The 23,494-nt window shown below is 33.5% G+C and overlaps 1 long non-coding RNA gene across 1 annotated transcript; it reads left to right on the forward strand.

Annotated features, from left to right (window-relative positions):
• Positions 1 to 2,896: 2,896 nt before the first annotated feature.
• Positions 2,897 to 21,303, forward strand: LOC123658753. The gene is made up of 3 exons (XR_006743929.1): positions 2,897 to 2,908; positions 7,032 to 7,036; positions 21,012 to 21,303. It is a non-coding gene; the product is annotated as an uncharacterized LOC123658753 (long non-coding RNA).
• The last annotated feature ends 2,191 nt before the right edge of the window (positions 21,304 to 23,494 follow it).

Below are 23,494 nucleotides of genomic sequence, written 5' to 3' on the forward strand. Positions count from 1 at the left end.
TATTTTTCAACGCCAAATCATAAAAAAATCCTGTGTTAAATTTATTTTAATCTTCAGTTTCGGTCATAATGGTACTAAACTGGAATGTACCATGTTTTCAGTCATTGATTCTAAACTAAAATATGTGGTGTCATGGGACACCAGGTAGGAACGAAGTTCCTTCAGATAGTATAGAAGTAACACAATTTGAAAAAAAATGTTGAATTTTATATATATTTTCTAGTTCTTGATTTTTTTTTTAAATTTTGTTGATTGGTTTTTAATTAAGTACATAAAAGTTTTTAGGAAATTTAGTATTTTAGAAAATAACAAATACCGTAAAATAAAATAAATCAAACAAAATAATAATAATAATAATAATAATTCAAACTATTTAGTGAAATAAAAAAAAAACATGTCTTTATTTATTTTTGTCGACAGTATAAAATTACATAAACAATTTAAAAAAAGTTTACTATAGTAATATTTTAGTTTTACAAACGTAATATTATACATACAGTCGTGTGACTGATATTACGTCACTTCCGTTATATATTTTTCTTACGGTTTTAGTATTACATTTTTTTCAGTTCGGTCGCCCAGCCAAATGTCAAGCCTGCCGTTAGGAACTTCGTTCCAAAAATAGTTATTTTTTTCAAATACTTAAGTTATAATACATATAGTTACTATATAGCTACCATATAGGTAGGTGGCTATAGGTACTATTTAAGACCTGCAATTATTAAAATAAAGACATCATTCTATAGGAAGAAAAATTGAGTTTGAATTTTGGCGCGCTGAAATTTAATTTGGTTTATGGTAAGTAAAGCGTGGTAGGTATATGATATATAAATATTAATTTGACTCCATCATCCCACGCTATCTCTCTTATTATTGTTAATAGTGTGTAGTTACGCGTTAGTGAGTGAGTAATTATACCGCACGGCACTTCGCTAACGACGAATCTGGAGCGATTAGCACTTCTTAACTTTTTATCCGTTAACCAATCGCGGCCGCCATTTTGCGTAATTACGTCATACGACTAAGATGGCGGCGAAACATGGCTGTGTTCATTCACAGCTTTTTTCTGATAAATTTTTTTGAGACATGAGTATATTAACGTGTAATGAATTTACAGTTATGCACCAAAGATGAAATTATGTATTTTTTTGTAATATTTTAGATACATATTTAAAAACAGTATGTGTAAAAAGTAACAGTGATATTAAATATTATTAACTAACGTTGACTTCTTTACCTTAGGCTAGACTTAATTGTCCTTAGGTTCTTTTGGTTTTTTTTAAAGGTATGTTCAAGACGATACTATTTTAATTAACATTCGTTCAATATGTAAGGAACACTTTTTAACTAATATATTTATAAAAAAAAAAACAATCAAAGGTATATCAATCCTAATGCCAAAATTATTATCCTATTATCTAATGGAGATAGTAAAACTAAGGAGCATTTATTTATGTATACTCAATTAAAACTTTCTTAAGATTCATATTGTAACAGGTAAATGGCAAAAAAAAACTGACATCTGTCGGTTTTCCCATAAAGGTCAGGTTTATGAGAGAAACAGACGCGTTCCTTTAATCTTTGTGATGTCGAATTCGTCTCACGATTTTCAAAATAATGTCGACGATGCTGCGAACTTAATGTCTATATACCTCACTCTACTATACCTCTGTCTGTTCATTGAATATTTAATTTAAAAAAAAAAAACTTTCAATTATAAAACACGCAATTTTTATTTTACACATATAAGGATTTGTTAACTCATTACTCAGTTGATTCTACAAATACTTATTATGCATGCTTTAATTTCTTTGACTGGCTATGTATATTCAAAACGTATATGTGTGTCATTAAAATAAGTAATGATTATCATTAAGTTATGCACTGTGCTCGTTTTTCTAATTAGTTTTGATACGTTACGTTACGGTTGACCTTAACATAAAAACAACTTTTCATTTTGTACCTAAGTATAATTGAAAACCTTTTAAATATACAAAACTTTTTTCTTTCTACTGTAGAAAATATCTTTTAATTATTGTGTTTATAAAAGAGCGTTCAAAAAGCTACATTTACTTTAATCAGCTACATCAGTTTGTATATGCAGTTAATATTTGTTAAACATATGAAGTTTCCCGCCAACTAGCATTGGAGCAGTGTGGTGGATTAAGCTCAAATCCTTCTCCTACATGGGGAAAGAGGCCTATGCCCAGCAGTGGGATTTTACAGGCTGAAGCGTATATGAAGCTTAAGAAGATTATTAGAATTTTTTTATTACACATTTTATATTATAAATCTTATAATCATTATGATTAAAATTAAAACTAAGCGTACGAAGCCGCGTGAGAAAGCTAGTTAAAAATAAAAATACATTGGTATCGCGAATACAAGAAGCGGTACGATAAACCGAAGTCCCGATTATGTCATTACACGAGTGTATTGTAAAAAATTTAATGGTATTTCAGTATGCGATGATACAGTGCAATTAAATGTGAAAAAGATGGTCCTGCAGACGGCGCGGGCGCGTTGCGGGCATAGCGTCTTTGCTGACTACCGCCGATTGAATGTTTGGCCTGTGATTTTTTTGCACTAATTGGACATCAGTTTCTTTAGCTATCTGACTGGCTTTTGCTTTATAAGGTTAAGGTTATATTAAAGAGGAAAATATAATTTGTCTACATTTATAATAAATATTCTATGTTTCTTAAATTAAGGCTGAGCAAGACATATTTTGTTTAAAATCCGGAGCAGTTCGACTGAGTAAGTACCTCAAGCTTACGGAAGATCACGAGGTAGCCAGAACTTCGGAAGATGCAGCGTTGTCAGCGTGTATGGCAGGCTGAGGGGGCGCTAAGGTAATACGGATTGTATGATTGTTAAATAAAAACGATTTTAATTTTTTTTTGAAAGTGTTGTTATAGATGAAAAAATCTGCAGGAGGTACCTGCGTGTTAATGAACATAACTTCTAGTGCAAATAAATTAATTTTATTACCAACATTGTTGTTACATATTTACAAATATAATAAAAAATAATAATTTATGGTTAAAAATGAAAACTGAACTCAAAAACCGCGGACAATAATTAAAAAAAAAGGTTAAGGTTCCTCAAACTCATTGATTTGCTAAACACTAATTCAAATTTTGAAAATCTTAATTAAAAATAATTATATTTTTTAACAACCAATTAAAACCAGTCGATAATAAAATGGTAACCGCTAAATTAGTACAAAGTATCGACGATACATCACTTTTTGTAAATAAGACGTACACTTTTTAGAATTGGCACAAAAACTTCATCTTAAGGCTGCTTTTTTAATTATTTTATTTTTTCTATTACTTTTTACTGTTAAAGTGGATTAAAAAGAGCGACACATTTTTGATCAATCATAATCGAAGGTAACCTCTTTTGACATGCAAGTACAAATTATTAAAGGAATACAGATAAAAAATAATCATTAAAACATTTCAAATTGTCAATTTCGATAACCGTTAGAAACGTATGTTGAGTTGAAGTAACGACGTCTTAAGACGCAGAATGTTTATTCATAGTTTCTTTAATAAAAATAACTCATAGGCTGTTGTAGCACTGAATTTGCATTAAATTTATAATTAACATGTTTTTATGAATTATTAAACGCACAACATTGTTATAGTCTATTGCTAAAAAATATTGCGAGTATCTGGGTCTATTGAAAGGCTTTATGAAACTAATTAGTATTTCACATAAATAACAATAAATACGTTATTTTTTTTTTGTTGTTTTATACAAAGAATGAATTATATCCACGAACCGTATATGAACATAAACACTTAACCTTCCATATAAACTATATATGAGTTATTTAACTTACAACAATTTCTTTTAAAATGTTTTAGATTCGTATTATTTCATGAAACAATGTTGTTTACGCAATTAAACATATTAAAAAAAAATGTCGCATGTAATATAAAAATGGATTCTAAAAATGTTTATTGTTGGAGCTTTGAATAGATCGTTACATGTAACATGGTTACAGCTGGAAATATCGTGCTCCAAATCTGGAGCAGCATAACTGAGGAACACAATGAGTGTCAGTAGACACTGAGAAACACTAAATAATTACATGCAGTTTGGTTTTTAAAAAACAATTTTTTAATTTGCTGTCGTAATAAAAAAATGTATCATATTATTTTATAAATGTAATGTAAGTGACTCGCAACTTTAAAAATAGAAAGCTAATTAGAATTGTTATGGGTCTGTGTGCATGAAATTAGAGTGTATCCATTCTACGTCACATTGGCGAAATTATTTATACTATTTTGACGTTATTGAAGACCAACATTTGAAATGAATGAAAATTGAAAAGTGACCTTGACAAAGTTAAAGCTTTTTATATTTTCTTTAACTTTTCATTAAAGTGATTAAATGTTCAGATGTATCAAAATTTAAATTTTAGTACGCTATTTATTTCTTAATATACTTGAGTCGAAAGAATTATAAAAATTAGAATAAATATTTCTTATTGGTAACCAAACAACAAATAAAAAAATTCTAATACGTTTAAAAATAACTTTAAATACGACAATGATGTCCAAACAATAAAATATTCTGTTGAAGAAAAAGTAGCAAGAAAGGAAAAAAAAATTGAAACAAACTACATATTTTATACAAATTGTGTAAAGGCTCTTTTTATATTTGTTTTTATAACTATATAAGTATTTATGACTAATTAGAAATACAGTCCCCAATGACATACGTTAAATGCTTATGTAGATTATGCGTATTCGCGAACATGGTTTCATAATTAAAACAGCGTGGTTTTAATGAAATACAATAGTATAAAGCTCGCAATTAACTCAACGAACGCTCACCTGAGCTCGTCTCAACGTGTCCCGCTTCGATTAATCAAGACTGCGATTCTTGTGAATGACAGTTAATATCACTTCGTGTAGTGTGTAGGTTATGAGCGAGAGCTATCGTTGGGCTTTGTAAAATAATACATCCTACTATTATAGATAGAAGTTATGTATTATAGAGAAAATATAATATAATATTAGATGTGAAGTATTTAAATAAAACTGTATCTCAATCGCACCGATTGCTCTTAATCTCCTTTGCGACATCGGTGTCATTTCATCACTCACTTCAGCATATCGCAGCCCACTGCTGGACATAGGCCTCCACAAGTTCGCACCAAAAATGGCGTGAACTCATGTGTTTTGCCCATAGTCACCACACTGGGCCGGCGGTTGGTGACCGCATGGTTGGCTTTGTTGCAGCAAAGACGCATCTGCCCGTCTTCGGCCTGTGTATTTCAAAGCCAGCAGTTGGATGGTCGACTTTTTAAGCTCCAAGGTGGTATTGGAACTGTATTAACCCTTAGTCGCCTCTTAGGACACCCACGGGAAGAGAGGGGGTGGCTATATTCTATACTGCCGTAACCACACAGCAGTAGTACTAGTACTTTACAGACTGAATCAATAACTCAGTAGAGTAGTAATGTTGAGAAAATCGCTCATAACTTAGACCACTCTTTTCATTATATCGTTGCAGTTTCGCAAAATCTTGAATCGCTGATTTGAATAGCTACCCAGGTGGCGCTGCGGTCTCCGTTGAAAGGATTGAATGACAACACTACCCATTCGATACGTAGTCGATAGAGACTTCGTTAAACCCATAGTGAAAGACCTCAAGACGTCTATAGACTCGAAATACCAATCAAAACTAAATGGAAACATTCATATAACGAATATATTGAGATTCTTTTGAATTTATTATTAGGTTAGAACTTTGATATATTGAAATGTATATATTATGTAATTATATTAGTATGTTAATAACAAAGTATGATTCAAATTCTTATTATATATATAGATATATAGCTAAATAATACTGCTTTCAAGCAGTGTCGTGTTCCTGTAGTGAGTAAAGTGACAAGAGCGCGCTTGAAATGCTTCTGGTGATACTGGCGTCTATAAGCTACGGTAATCGCTTACCATCACGGTGAGCTGTACGTTGCCGCTGTAGTTGTTTGCCGATCTATTTGTATAAAAAAATGTAAGTAATTAAGAAAGTAAATTGGTAATATCAATACAAAATACGATAATTTGTTTAATTTTATAGTACATTTTATTATTATTTTCTTATTTATGAATCCAACAGTGGAACATTTACAATTAAGTACCTACGTAACATTGATTTTACAAATTGATATTTTACATGATTATATGAATTAAATCTCATTGTTTTTTTTTTTCTTTTTATATTTATATTTCCATATACATTAAATGATTACGTGGATGATGTACCATGTGTTTTTTAATTTTTATTTTATTTTAAACAAACACCGTACATGCTCTTAAATACCCATGGCTTTTATTAAACACCATGAATTGTTATTATGCTTATCTTACAGGCGATTTATTTCTTAAGACTACAGATCGACAGTTCAGTGACTACCTAGTAAAGCTAAGACTTGGTCCGACGCTGACGGTATTTTTTATTACTATATCCTATATATATAGAGAGACTATCCTACTACTAGACTTAGAGTCTTGTGTCCCAGTAAATACAAATAAAAATCAAGTCACCGGTGACCCGTAAAAATCTCTACAAGCTATTACACCGCAACAATTGTCGAGAAATCGATTAATCGCTTGTGTTCGCGGTTAATTCTTTGACCCTACCCTCCTCCCTACCACGAAATCTCTCAAATGAAATACGAGTTTTCGTCAAATCTTTCATCCCATTCATACACATTGAAAGTGAAAAAGAGATTAAATATTATATCGTGATGTTGAAAGCTTAACGAGTTCGTAGTGAAGGGATTTTCTCACCCTCTGTTTGAAGAGAGGGCGCGATTCTTTTGGCACTCCGTCACGGATTAGTGTGTCGTATTTGCCGGAAGTGACGTTCAGCTGATTGACCTTTAGTAGACTGCAAACACAATATGTTACGATATTATTGGGTTAATCGGCGTTATCGATTATTGTATGAATGACGTGTTTTGATTGATTCGAATTTAACTCTTTCGATACTTGCGGGAATCAAAGCGGTTGTTATTTTTTCATTGATATTGAAGACGGCATTGCTATGTAACGAATTGTCAGTTTCTTCACAGATCATTAAATTTATTTTTGTCGTAAAAAATATTGTTGTGAGATTGACCAGGCCGTTGATGCTTTTCTGTTTTCTGCTCTGATTTTTTTTCTTTTATAAATATCTTGTCAATTTAGTGCAGTCGTTCGAAAATTATGCATCAACTTCTTACATTTCGTTAATTCATTATCGTTTACCCAGATTTTTATTGTTAAAACAGTCTTACATACTAAATATTATTGAAAAATACACTCGTTTAGTGCGTAATCGGTTAAAAATAAAACACCATCGTGTATAAGTATTTACGTAACACTTAAATTGCATCAAAAGCGCAACAATGGGATCTCCATTACGACGAGTGCTAAGACAATGGCCCTCACGGCGGTCCTTCGGGCCCCTCGCTGTTGACATTTCCACTATAAATTAATATGTAAAGGACCGGTGTCTGTTTTTGAAGCGTTTAAGTCTGTTTTTCAAGGTGAATAAACAATGAGATATTATTTCGAATTTTAGGTTAGAAGAAATATGGTGTTTTTGAAATATTAAATTTTTGAAGTGAAATTTCTTTGGCGCATGAGGGTTAAATTTTTACGGATGAAACGCAGTAACAATAATATTAGCGTCACGAAGATGTGCAGCGTTTTTATCCAACAACAGAGCCACCTAACCTATACTATAGAAACTACAAAGGTTGTTACATTAATATCGATAGTATTACATTGGAAACTAAATAGATTGCGCTGGAACGGAAACCTAAAGCTTTCATCATCATCATCATCATTTCAGCCTATCGCAGTCCAATGCTGGACATAGGCCTCCCCAAGTTCGCGCCAGACATCCCGGTCTTCCGCAATCCTCATCCAGCCTACACCGGCAATCTTACGTAGATCGTCGGTCCAACGGGCCGGAGGACGTCCCACACTGCGTTTGCCGAGACGCGGTCTCCACTTCAGGACCCGTCTACTCCAACGGCCATCGGTCCTTCGACACAGATGACCAGCCCACTGCCACTTCAACTTGCTAATTCTGTGGGCTACGTCGGTTACTTTCGTTCTCTCGCTGATAGTCTCATTTCTAATCCTATCTTTGAGAGAGACCCCAAGCATAGCCCGTTCCATTGCACGTTGAGCGACTTTAAACTTGTGAACTAGTTCCTTCATCAGTGTCCACGTCTCGGCTGCGTATGTTAACACAGGCAGGCCGCATTGCTGGAAGACTTTTGTCTTCAAGCATTGCGGAATATTCGAAGTGAATCTTGCTGTGTGGCTACGGCACTAAAGAATTTAGCCATCCCCTCTCAACCCGTGGGTGTCGTAAGAGGCGACTAAGGGATAATACAGTTCCATTATCACCTTGGAACTTGAAAAGCCGACCGATGGCGGGGTAACCATCGAACTTCTAGCTTTTTAAATGCACAGACCGAGGACGGGCAGCAGCGTCTTCGGTGCGATAAAGTCAGTCCTGCGGTCACCAACCCGCCTGCCCAGCGTGGTGACTATGGGCAAAAACCCCATGAGTTCACGCCAAAAGTTTCTAAAGCTTTAGATTTGTATAAATATAAACGAGACTTAAAAATTAGTTTGCCAAAGAAGTTTCACTTCTGACAGGTGACTGATTGTTTGATGAGACCCAAAAGGACTGCGCAAACACCCAGACCACGGCAAACATCTGTATGGCTAATACAAATGTTTGTCGTGTGACACATGCACGCACCCATGGGATCGAACCCGCAACCGCCAGCGCAACAACCACAAACCAGTGCTGTGACCATTGCGCCATCGCGGCGTCAGATCAAGATCATGGTGTTCGTTTAGTTCCTAATTTGTTCTCACTGTATTATTCGACATTATGATATGGAATATACTAGGACTATATTTAAAAATTAGGTATTTTTTACTGACTTTATAATGAAAATGTAAATCAGAGAGTAATTCTACACTGTTACAAATCTGTATAGAGAATTAGAAGCTTTAAAATGTTATACCTTTATAAACAGACCGTAATTAACCAGTTTCGAGCAGATCAAATATTAAAAGCGTCAAAATCTTCAAAGTAGCAAATATCAAGACTAAATAGCACATTAACTTTTCAAAAGAATCGTCCACTCGACCCTTCTTGATCCTTTCGCTCACCGGGATTTCTTTGCGAAAATTTTATTTTCTATCTCTTTTATTCGTATTTAGTTTATGTAAGTGGGAGAGAGATGGAAGATAAGGTCTTTATGGACATGAAAATTGTATGCGTAGTTTGTCTGTTGTAGACAAAATTGAATATTCAAAGAGGTGTTGCCTAAATCTCAGTTATCCGGTTGCTTATGGACGGCTTATTACGTGTCGTTGAGGTCATTGAATAGCAATCATATTTTTTTAAAACTACATATGTATTTATACTTATCACATCTATAACGTAATGATGAAAATTTAGTCCGTTTCAAGACATTATGCCAGCTGCAGTTGTTAAGTTAACACAAGACACTGGTCTTGATTTCTTTTTAATAATTGAAGGTGGTATCTTTTTTAATAAAAATAAAATTGTATGTACAGCTCTTGTTTTTGAGTAGCTTTTATGATTTCGAGTTTTCATTTGTAATGTTTTAATGGACGGTAAAGAATACGTGTAAATGATAAATCCTACTAACAGTTTTACAATTGTTTACAAAAAATAAATAAATATGTTATAACATACACACACGCTCGTCTGTTTCTAAGGGAAAGCAACTTAATGCTTGTGCTATAGATAACAGCCGGCTGATATAGCTTTTTTTTTTTTGATAAATATGCATAGAAACATTACTCACTAACTCACTCACTCACTTCAGCCTATCGTAGTCCACTGTAGGACATATGCCTCCACAAGTTCGCGCCAAAAAATGGCGTGAACTCATGTGTGTCGCCCATAGTTACCACGCTGGAACATTACATATTATATAAATATATAAACACAAATATTACACCCAGACTCAGGCGGGAATCGAACCTGCAACCCGCGGAGCAGAAGGCAGGGCCAATACAATGTGCGCCAACGAGCTAGTCATACATTTAAAGTTAATATTAAAATGTCCATTTAGCAGTAAAAGTACGTTAACCTTTATAGCATTATGTAAACAACAAAGGTATGTCTGTATAACGGGTTTACGACAACTGAATTTTTAATGCCTTTTTACATACTAAGTATTGAGTTTGTTGAAAATTCTTCTCAACATAGTCTACATTGTAAGTAAGTTTAAAAGTTATCAACAAATAACGTCCTTCCTCTATTATATTAATAACATTTAAAAAAAAGGACTGAAGTAAAACTTCATTAGCAATAGGCCTGCACTGTGTCTTAAAAATACGAAATGTAACTGGCTATGAGAGAACGAGAGAAAGAAAATGTATGCTCGCACCTCTCTCTCTTGCTCCCTTCGCTTCGCCCGATCACACTTTTCGTAACGCTCTCGTGACGTTCACCAGCTTACTCCCAGAGTCAAGCGGGACCAAAGAAGTTTTAATTCAAAAACATCAACAAATAAACAATTTTGTTTCTTGTTTTTTGACAAAAAATAGAAGACAAAATATTTGACATTTAACATGCCACTTTCCGTACAGTTTCCAACGCTAGACGTAATTGGTCCCTCGAGTCCCAGACAGAATTATATTTATCTCAGCTGACAGTGACAGCCCTCAGTACTCTTTGACGCGGTGACCGCTCGGACTTAGGATAATCACTCCTTACTTCCTTCAGATTAAATTTAGTACCGGAGTAAATTAAAATGAAATGTGTTATTTCCGATATTTATATTTACAACTGGCTGGTCCGAAAGACGATGTCTTGCCTTGCGAACCGTTTCAGTTTAAATGATCTATTTTTGAATTTTTTTAGTCTGCTAGCACACTAGCACAGCTAGTGGTGAATAAAACAAAAGTGTGTGTATGTGCAATTCAAACACGGCAGTAGTAAAACTTTTGAAAAGTCTTAGGAAGTAGGTCGTTGAGATTCGTTCTATCTACGATGACAACGGTCTCATGGAAAAGGTCGCAAGGAGCTTGCAATGCTATGCAAAACGCGTCGCTTACGCCTTTTATGCAGTAATGTATTCTCTTTCATTCCCGCCCATACATTTATGTGTTTCTTTCTTTATCTTGATGCATTTTGGTTTCGTCGAGTTTCAAATAACAATGATTTAAAATAATAATCATGATATACCTTTTTAAAATCCTTGTATTGTGCCCTTCAATTTGATACCCATATTGTAGTATTCGAGAAAAAAATTTTTTTTTTTCATTAACTACAATGGCTTCGCGCAGCCGCCATGTTTGATTTTTTTTTAATGTCACCTATTTAAGAACACTTGGGCAGCTAAGACGAACCTAACGATACCTCAATTATGTAAATCCGTTCAGTGGTTCTGGAAATATGAGGTAGTGAAGAATATTACATACAAACATACATACATACATACAAGATACGCGCGAAAAACATAACCCTTCCTTGGCAGTCGGGTAAAAAAGTTTCACTTCAAAAAATTGATTTAAATATCATTGCTGTACTAACATCCAAACTTTAACCTCACACAAAATATATCACTCCTTGTCCGACGTCCGAGATCTCTATCAACGGCGTCCCGCCGTGATTCTGACGTATATTGAAGCGGGTCAGCTCAAATAAATTGAATCCAAATGAAATTGGGGTGGACATGAGAAGTGACGTCACGTCTTTGGATTGAAGCAGCATACGGAATGTCATGTAATGTCGAATATCGAATTGAAATTAATTTGTAAAATATTTTTGTAAAAATACTTATACTCAAAAATATTTATAATTGATTTTAGGGACTTTTGTCCTACAGGCTAGTCCCAAAAAATATTTATAATTGATTTGTAAAAGTAGTGATAGTTGGTATGATATTGTTATTGCTTTGCTTGTTAGTTGTACTGGTGTCGATGGTTGGTAAAAAATTGCTTTAATATATATGATTGTATGAAAACAAAAAAAAAAAACATAAAAAATGAACTGATTAAATATATTGATTAATTGTATGAGAAATTGTTAAAAACAAATGTCATATTTATTTGCTACAAGATATCATTAAAAAAGATAGTATTAATATTTCTATAATATAACTTGTTGTTAAAGTATATAACTGTTTGGTAATTATTTATAATTGATTGGTAAAGTATTGATAGTTAAGGTGAGGAGTAATGTGAATAATGTATAATAATAACAATATATTGTTATTATTATACATTATTATTTGCAAATATGAACTGATTGAATGTATTGATTGGTTACATAAGTAATAATGAAAAATCAAATTTATCATATATTTTATTTATTTATTTTATTTTATTTTTTATTTTATTTTTTTCGATTTTCGATCTAGCGGATAAATCGTTCCATAGTTTAATTGGCTAGAGCGCCGACACGGTCAGTCGGAGATGCAGGTTCGATCCCCGCTGGAACGGTCGATTTTTGGTATGATATTAAAAAATGTTTAGAATCACAAAGAGTCTTAAAATATTCATGATATTTTACATTGTATATGTTAGTATGATTTTCTTATCAACACTTCCTTTTTACTGAATTAATTCAATGGAATAATCTAGGAGCGTGCCGGTTCACGTTTAACTGTTACATGTTATTAGCTTCATCGGTTGATTGGTCACCCCATACGAGTTTTTAAGCCAATGTTATCGCTCTTTTGATAAGCAAATTACATCTACATTGTTCAGATTAACCTGGCATAATTTTATCTATTTTTTAGTGATAATCAAAGCAGTGAGGAGATACGCTGTGAAAAATATATTTTTTTTAATCGACTTAGTCGGCAAACAAACGAACAATCGATCTGATGGTAAACGGTTACTATAGCTTTTAGACGCCTGAAACACCAGAAGCATCAAAGGGTTATGACCCTAATCTTCACCAGGAGCTCTGGCCACCTTACTCATCACAAGAACACAACGCATCTTAAGACCAATATTATATAACTGTGATCTTCTGTAAAAAATTTATGTCCAGTTTGCTTATGAAACATCAAAACAAGTCAACAATGTATTTCGCTTCGTTTTAAATATTTTTATTAATGTACATCATCAGATGAGTCTTGATAATTATGGTTTTACTCGGATGCTAATGCAATCAATTTCCGCTATAGTTTTAAAGTTTTTGTGGAGTATCTTCGCTTGCCAATTAGTGTTCTCTCCTACACCGCACTTAACGGAACTGCGTAGAGTGACCATGATCATACTCATATTGTTATATCTCATATTGTATTGTATTTGTAGTTTTTATATGCAAATTTAACAAGCGTTTGGATATAATTTGGTAATAAGTTATAATACAACGACGCCGCGTTGGCGCAAGGCGCAAGGCGCGGTAGCTAAGGATTGTGGCTGTTGCGCTGGCGGTTGCGGGTTCGATCCCCCCACATGACAAACATTTGTATTGGCCATACAGGTGTTTGCCGTGGTCTGGGTGTTTGTGCAGTCCCTGTGGGTCTCCCTACCGTGCCTCGGAGAGCACGTTAGAAATGATCCAACGATTAGTAGGCTTATTAGCTTTTAGTTGTGCTAGTGGAACACGGTTAATTCTGCCAATGTCACGTAGAGTGGAGAATACGCGAAAGAGATATACCAGTATGGTTGAGATAGCAGTCTCAATTTAATTTTTTAAGCGTGATAGTGTGTCACGATTTGGCCTGTAAGTCCTTTTTCTTCATGCAAGAGAAGTGTGGGAGCTTAATCCACTAAACTGCTCCACTGCGTTCTATTTGACAGGTGTCATGAGATAGGTATATAAAAAACGTTCGCAAACCTAGTGTTAAATGTATTAAGTTCCAAGGACTAAGCGAGACTAAAATGTGCTGTGGTAATTGTGTAAACGGTGGTGCACTTAATATTATGACAAAAAAAGATAAAAAGTTAGTTTTTGTTCATTGTAATGTGTTGTAGTACTAAACGAAAAGAAAAAAATTGATATATAAACAAGTATTTTCTATTCACTCCTTAGGCAATAAAAAACAAACTTCGAAGTTTTTAATATTATAATACAAATAGCCTGCCAGTTCTTACTGTAATTATAAACGCTTAAATAATTAGTTAGTCATTTTATTTTTATAATCTGGTAACCCTAGTTGTGAGGTAAAAAACTGCAAGATATATGACAGCGCGGCGGTTTCGCGCACTGCGGAATTAATTGCTAACAGCAAGTGCGATAAATACGGACAATAACATGTCTCGATGTTAATAATTATTTTATCTAATTAGTGATTATCATCGTCGGGAATTACTTTTTAGTTTTACCTAATTGTGTCGTTAGACCTCAAGATGACTGATCAAACTTGAAGTATTATTATTACATTGAAACCAAATTATCTATACATTTTCTTTAACTGAAAATATTAATGCTATACATAACATTTTATATAGAGATATATTTTGCTGCAACTAACTGATAGTTATCTTTCGTTAAAATTAAGCACCCCAATTTTCGTATTCTATTAAATTTCATGTACTAAACTACTACCACTGGCTACTAAAGAGCTAAACAACACAGCATCTTTTTATTAGCAGCTGCTGTAATAAACAGACGGACGCCAGTATTGGTTATAAAATTCCATTGATACCTTTCGGTACAGTACTTTATAGGCTTAAAGAGAATTTATTCTCCGAAAGCTATAATTAATTATGTTTCTTCTCCTAAAGTTACAAATGTTCGCAAACGAAAGGCATTATAGAATTATTATTATAAAAATAACACAAAAAATAATCATCAGATCTCGATTAAATTCAAATGAGACTACATGATAAGCACCAGATTTTATATGAAAAAAAAGATGAATAATCAGAATATGTAACTCAGTAGAAAGTTATGAGGTACACATTAAAAAAAACAGTCGAATGCAAAACCTTCATCTTCTTCTTTTTAGAATTGGGAATCCGTTTTTCAAAGTCGGTCAAATATTGCCATTGGCTCCAAAATATATATTAAAAAACTAAATTAATATTAACGATTAAATTAACGCCCCGCAGTGTGAAAAGCCACTATCGCATATAAGTTCACAGATCATAATGCATAGACGATAATTGTAGCTAATTACCGCTCACAAAGCCGAGTCCCACAAAGTCATCGATCGGTAATGAGATACGAATACGCGACTCGATTGAATTGTTTATCGATCAATATTATATGTACGGATGGCGAGGTACTCTTGCAAACAACAAGGGTACCTCCAGTACTACTTTCAATACAATGAGAGTGCCTCATAACATGTAGAGTTCCCATGATTAGTAAACAAACACGTCTGTGCCTACGATATTTTTTTTTTCGTTTATATTCATATGAGAAGATATTCATGTGTTGGCTTTGCATCGTATTTTAAAAATATTTTTTTAAAATATATATCAGGCCTTTGTCCTATTTTTCTAAGTTAATTTTTGTTTCAAATCTTTTTAACCGACTTCAAAAAAGAAGGAGGTTTCTCAATTCGACCGTTTCTATATATTTTTTTTATCCCAAATGTGGTACCATGATAAGGAAACCAGGATCTGATAATGGCATTTCAGAGAAATCGAGGGGAACCCTCGAAAATCTTAGTGACGACAAGTGTGTTTGTTAATTTGTTTCGTCTACTTACGTTGTATTACTTGTCAATGTAATTGAAGTCGGTTTTTTTCGTTTGCTAGCATTGTGCTCAAGAGAATTATTGTAGGAAGCTTACACTAATATTATAACTTTTGCGGTCAATTAAAATGAGGTTTCTAGCTGGATAAGCTCTCGGTTAGAAAAAGTTGGTTCGAAAAAAGATTTATTCGCTTAACTAAAACAGATAATGCAAACGAATACATATTACCTATTGATTTACAGAATTTCTTTTACGTTTGGTCTTAATGCTGACTGATCTTTTGCCTAATTTATCTAGTATAGTTGTGCAATATGATTTTTAAACCAATAAACAATCCTCACCCTTAAGAAACTTTTATATATTTTTAAAAAATTACTATTAATGGTACAAGCAAAATAAATTGCACTTATAACATTTTTTTAAGTTTTACTGACGTGTCGATTAATAATAAATAAATAAATAAAAACTAAAACCTGATTCAGGCTGCATAACAACAAGAAATATATAAAATAAATAGAATACTGAAAAAAAATAAGCCAAAAAAATTTGGAATGTTGATAAAAGTAACACTGAAAACCTACAAAATTGAAATAGTTTAAAGATCGTAAAACACGAAATACATAATAACTTTTTTTTTTTTGTAAAATAGAAGAATTAACCATCGGGAATCATTCACATTTTACGAAGATCTTTGGGAAGATTTGATTGAGTAAAGAATTTAATACGTTCCGATGCACGCACTTAGACATCCAAAGTAGCTAAATACAGTTAGAGAAATGGTCGACATATGGTCACGTGTCTAGTCGATATACCGCGGCTGTGATAAACACTAACGAAGATAATTTTGTTTGTATTCTTCTTGCTTTGCAGGCAAGCTAATGAATCATGGGCGGGTTCGCTATCTCGGGAACTCTTTGACACGTCGTAAGCCGCAACGTGCTCCTAACAAAGCGAATATCTGATGGCAGTCCCGTAAACTGGACGTTTTACGGCCCTCGCGTGAAAAACACACAGGTATGAAGGTTGTAATACACATAAAAATATAAAAATAATATTAGAAGTTATTACACTATGATTTTTCAAACGTAGCTTGTAAGTGTAACGCTTTTGGACAAAGCCTGGGGACAAAGGTTTGAAGCTTATTTCATGGTTCTGCTCAATTTCAAGCTAATGCACAATATATATACAACGAGTAGCGTATATCTTATTATAAGAAAAATCAAAGCCGATAGATTACGTGCTCTTCGAGCTTCAATGAAGACAAAGTAGAAAAAAACACCTAATATTTAAAATAATAATTAAAAAAAAACTTAATTTACTTCACTCAATCCATCCGTATGTCACTGTACCAAGTGTGCACGTAGCTAGTTAACTATTAACATTTACCCGACCCGATCATCTGACGAGATGGCCGCTCTAGTATTGTGGAAATACTTAATTACACAGCGGTGCCTTTAAAGGTCCCCTACACCTTGTGTGTCACTGGTACGGTCTTGTGTGATATATGTTGTATAAATTATGTACAGAAATAGCAATGCGACTCTTAATACTTAAATAAGTAAGCACTTCTTTAGTTATTGAAGTGAAATTTTAGAATCGTTGTGATTTGAAATTCGATTAAACGAAAAATGCATCACGATGATGAAACAAAACACATAAATGTATAGGAGAGAATGAGATAGAAAATATTACTGCTAAAAACGCGTAAGCGACGCGTTTTGCATGTCGCATTGTCGATAGAACAAATCACAACGGTCTTATCTTTCTATGACTTTTCAGAAATTTTACTTCTGCTGTGTGTGAATTGTACATACATTTTTTTTGTTTAAATTTTGATTAAGTTGAAAGTTGCATAGTAGCAAACGCTAAACAATACATTCTCTTTAGTATAAAATAAATTTACCTAAACAAAAATTATTTCTCCACATTGGATAGTTCCTTTTTTGCGTATGCTCTTATCAGGTTTGTATGAAATAAAATTTAAAATAATCGATACATTCACATTAATTTCTTTTATGTTTTAAAATAAGGAATTCACATTAATTTCTTTTATGTTTTAAAAGAAATTAATGTGAATTCCTTAGTAAATATAATAATAATTATAGTTAATGTTTCTACATTAATGTCCGTCAGATACTCCCGCCATAGTTTTAATTACCGCTAAACAAAAATTACTAAATAATAATTCCTTTAATATAGACAACCAAGGTCGTCCTTTAACCCGTAGAATATAATGCTTGCTTTCCCTTTATATAAAAAAATATTTTTAACTTAGTATAGTAAAAAATATTATTCCATCAATACTCGTTAGGCATTGTTGACCTTTTCTCTGTAATTAATTATTTCCTGAATTACTTTCACTTATTAGTTACTTGCGACCTTCCCCAGCATTGCACGGGTGCAAAAACTATCAGTGTTCCTCTACTATATTATGCATGTATAAACCTTCCTCTGGAACTACTATTTACTTCAAGAAAATCGTATCAAAATCCGTTGCGTAGTTTTAAAGATCTAAGCATACAGACAGCGGAAAACGACTTTGTTTTATACTATTTAATGATTTGTAAATTTTTAAAGTATGTTGTTCTTTATTCGCCCTGAATGTCTTATTTTTATACTACATAGTAACTAGGTTTTTTTTAAAACTATTTGCACAAAGTATAACTAAAGACTTGAGACTCAATAAGGCAATATTTATAAAAACTTTATTTCAGTTAACACAAAAACTGATATAACACAATTAAAAACTCCCGACAGCATCTCTATGGTCTATATAAACATTTATTTTTAATTGAGGTGGGGCACAGTAGGAAATATCCCGCTCAAATTCTCTAGCAGCCCGACTAGGGTAGTACTTCGACCGTACAGGAGATCACAGCTAAATAATACTGTTTTCAAGCAGTGTTGTGGTGAGCGGCCAAAGCGCTAAACTCTGAAAATACTGGTCTAAATTGAAAAAATTCTTTCGCTTAAAACCGAATATAAAAATCATCATATCAAAAATTTCGATCTAGCGGGTACATCGTTCCATAGCTTAATTGGCTAGAGCGCCGACACGGTCAGTCGGAGACGCGGGTTCGAATCCCGCTGGAGCGGTCATTTTTGATATGATATTCAAAAATGTTTAGAATTCCTAATGTGTGGGTAACACAAAAATAAAATCGTAGATATTAAAATTCTTTAGACCATTTACCGAGGAAGCTATAAGATATTTTTCAATCAAATTAACGCGTGTAAAACCGCAGGGACAGCTAGTATGACCAGATTGAAATTTATTGAAAGTTTTTCAAAATATGTATCATCATTGCAGCCTTTACAGTCCACTACTGGACATAGGCCTCCACAAGTTTACGCCAAAAATAGCGTGAACTCATGTGTTTTGAAAATATGTACAAAATATGTATAATAGTGTTTTAATTTTAAGCTTATTTAAAATACTAAATACCACTACTGCGACGTGATTGCAATGCGTTTGGTGTTGCAGGCGTCTATAGGCTACAGTCTAGGCGCTACAGTAACCGCTTACCATTAGGCTGACCGTATGCTTGCTTACCAACGACCCGCGACTGGAGTTTACTCCTTAATAATGATTAACGCGATATATATATATATCTAATATATATATATATATATATATATATCTGTTCTGTTCTGTTCTGTTCCTTTTTGTAGATATCCCAAAATAAAGACTATATATGCGTTTCTCTAAAACAAGTCATTTCTATAAAAGTCTAGAATCAAAACATACCCTAGAAAACCTTTTACCCTTTTACCCTAGGTATGCTAATAAGTGCCTACTGTGGAAACTTACGCTTTACACGACCTAATTAGGTTTATCTTAATCAACTTTATCTTAATCAATAACAAAAGTTCCAGTTTAAACACATACACCTACATATTTATTCATGTCATATATATTTATACAAGTACAAAAGATTCTCAGATACAGGATGACTCGTATAATTTCTCAATGGACGCGGGTTCGAGTCCGACGTTGGACGCGGTTCACGGTTATTGATTCGTAACAACAAAAACAAACAGACAACTAAATGGAAGCGCTGTGCAGATTAAGTTGTTCTTTCATTTCGTGGTCGGTCCATGTTACAAGAAATTAGTGATTTTATAATTTTATTTAATTAATCACTGTTTTACGTCACGTTTTAAGCAATGATTACCGTCCGATGTAACTGTTAAAAATTATAATTTTGTAATAGTTGTTGATATTTTTAATTGTTGGTATATTAGCTACATTCAAATTAATTTAGACTCAGATATGGCGTAACATTGACAGAGCCCCACAAACTTTTTTAATTATCTTTAATTTTCAGAATTGGACCTATTATTTATTTCTATTTCTTTTCTTGGTTATTTTTTGGTATTATTTGCTTATCTAGTTTTATATAAAAGATACTTAAAAGCTTGTGTCTTATTCGTGCGGTCGGCTGCACCACGATACATCATCGGAGCGCGTAACGGCGGCGCCTGCGCTCGCCGATTTACGACCGCAGTAACGTTTAATTTCGACATAATTTAATTTTAACACGCCGCCGTGCGACTTAATTATGATATCTCGGGTACGACTCCGTGCCGTGTTCGCTTCGAACGCTCATTAATAAATTGTGGGTCGCGACATCGACACCTTCGTTAATATAAAAGTAATAGCATATTTGGACGGTTTACTAAATTGGGGAATAATTCGTTAATACATACTCCCTGACCCTAACAAACGTCTTTATAGTCTGTGTGAAACATTTTCAAGAGTGATGATCGCGCGACCACGAGCTCAGGACTCAGGCTTGTTGACAACTCCACCAACGCGTCATCAAATTCGTACAAATTATTTTATATTTTACTGGTTAGTTGGTGCTGCTCAACGGTTATAGGTTCGACTGAGTCGTTTACCTGACACACAGGTCTTCATTTAGTATAAAATAAATCACCGTAAGACGATTGAGCCTGTAAACTGTAACATCCCACTTCTGGGCATAAGTCTCTTTCCCCATCTAGGAGAAGGATCGGAGCTTAATCCACCACGCTGCTCCGCTGCGGATTAGCGATTTTTTTAAAGTTATGACCGTACGATTACTTAAAAAAAGTCATATCTGTGCCCCTAACTACGTACATATCCATAATATAATTAGCTAAATAAATAACCATACCTATATTACTCATTTTCACTTTTCTTAAATCGGTGACATTATATTAAAAAAAAAGTTGTTGTGTCTTTTACCCATATTAAGTACAATTATAAGGTAGCCATAGATTAATTTTTATCTGAATTAAAAAAAAAAAAACTATCAAAACCTTTTAATCTACAATATATAGTAAGAAAAAAAGCTTACGCATTTGTTCTCACGACTTTTTTTACAAGAAATAATATATACAGCGATTATTTAGTATGACGAATCATGAGTTCATTTATCATTCGGAAGATCTCACTGAATATATTTTATTGCATGAAATTCATAATTTAGTCATTTTGCTACCAGAATATCCAGAAACGTGTTACTTAGTTCGAACTTTTGTTATAGCAACACCAGACCTTTAAAACTAATTGTGAATAAAAAAAAGAAACATTATAAAGCGTTAGTTCTATGGTCCATAGATAATGTATAAGTATTTCAAAAAAAAAAAAAAAAAAAAATAGCTAAAAGTAAATTAAGTTTTCTATAATCTCCAAGATACAGTTAAAAAAGATAGTTTTTACACAGTTTTCTCCGAAGCTTTATCGTGTTGAATCTTCAATTCGAAATATTCGACATTTAGAGGGTAGCTTCACTTAAAAATTCGAGACTTTTACAAAAGTGGTTAAAATACTCACTGTATTATGATATAAACATACCTTTGACTCTGAATTAATTCACTCATAGGAAGATCCAAGCTGGTATGAAACAAAAAAAGGTATAGAAGAAACTGCACTCCCTGCAAAGATATTCATATATTACCAGATAAAATCAACTTTGCCGACCATTGAATTATGTCTTACAATTAAAAGCAAGTATCCATTTGAACCTGTTTCGATATTAAATAACTCCATTTCGCTCGAAACGTGATAAACGTTCGATTTGGACATGAGTAATTATTTCAGTTAAATTGGGCCTACAATTACTATACAAGTGCGCCTTTAGTATTTCTTTGCATATGTCTATATGGCAAGTTGTAGGTCGATGACTCGAGAGCTATACATCGAACTATGTATAGACATACTTATATTAATTCTTTGTGAGCCTGTCTGTGTATTAAGTAATTTAGTGTCGATAAAAAAATTAAAAATTTATTCTTAGAAAGGTAAGTAGCCGCTCGGCGTGCCTTGTTGATCTCGTCGGAGATTCATGTCACGAGAATCATGTCCTTATATATTTTATAACTCTGCCTTATAGGTTTTGGGTGCTGTAATTGCACCAAAAAATGAGAAGTTCGAATAGATTTCAAAATCTTCTAAATATCACAAAAGGAATACTTTGATTAAAATTATATAATGAAATAAAACTACTCGTAAACCTTCTACAGACGTAAATAATAAAATGAGGCATGCTCCAGCGGCATTGACTATTTGGCGATGAATATTACCTTTCATATTATAATATGTAAGTAACGATTGTTGATAGGAGCAATTGGTATCAAACAGAATTGACGGCTTATAAGCTCAGGTATAGTGTGGAAATACAAGAATACTCAATCCAGAAACCTATAGTTGTATATATGCCTGTAAAATAACGACTGTCGGATGCTCGTAGCAAAAAAGAGATGTACGTCGAATAAATAGTATCCTTTTGAGAGACACATAACAATTAAATGTCTTAATTAGCTTTATATATAGCATTAATATCAATAACGATTTTCTGTTACGCTCGACACAAGCAGAAAGAACAAGTTCAATTTTTTCTTCGTTACCTAAAGACGTGTTCAGATTGCAATCGTGAAAGCGCGTCGGACTAAACCGCCGTTCAAACACAATTCAACGGTGCACATTAATTAATTAACAGGCCATTATCTCGCTTCTTATTATCTCTTAAGGATTTCGCGTCTTTTCTTAACACCGCTCATTGTTATCATTGACCATCGCAAAAAGTCGTATCGCGCCGACAAAAGCCGATACACTAACATTGCTGGCCAGGAATCTGAAGGAACCCGCGCTCATTAACGCTTCTCATGCGTGATTCCGACCCACGATACTTTACGTTGTATCTCCAACTAAAATTTTGTTTCAAATTGGACTTTATTACGTAGCATGTAGATGCCAGTTCGCCTTCTCTCGATAACGACAAGTCATCGAAAGAGAAATGTCATATTTTATTAAGTTTCAAAACCTACTCAATTTCCATTCAAAAAAGACTATTCTGGATCTATAAAAAGGTAAGGATTAAAGGCATTATGGTGACAATATTGTTATAGTGGATTAGTCAAAAGTATCGTAAAGGTCTAGAAGGATTTTACGAAAACAAATCAAATTTAAACGAATTAAGGTCCGTTTTTGCCGGTTAGGAGAGTGAGTGTATTGGTATTTGTGGGTGGAGGGTACAAACGATGTGCGATTAGTGTTTTTGCGTCGGCGGCGTAATTAGGGGCTATCGGCGGTGCGTATGAAGACATAAATAAAAGGAGTACTCCTGAATTAGCCGCAGCTGGTACAGTAGGCGACGATGTCCATACCAATATCGCACTTAAAGTCATTACAATAAAATCGAAGCGTATCGCACGAAATTTTGCCTAGGGTACGAAAAATTTCGATGGATCGTACAGATATTTCTGTCTCCGGTGAACGTCGGGAAAGTCAGGATTTATCCTTTAATCTTTTAACAATATGGATCA

The sequence above is a fragment of the Melitaea cinxia genome, chromosome 12 (genome assembly GCF_905220565.1).
Source record: "Melitaea cinxia chromosome 12, ilMelCinx1.1, whole genome shotgun sequence".
Classification (NCBI taxonomy): Eukaryota; Metazoa; Arthropoda; class Insecta; order Lepidoptera; family Nymphalidae; genus Melitaea; species Melitaea cinxia.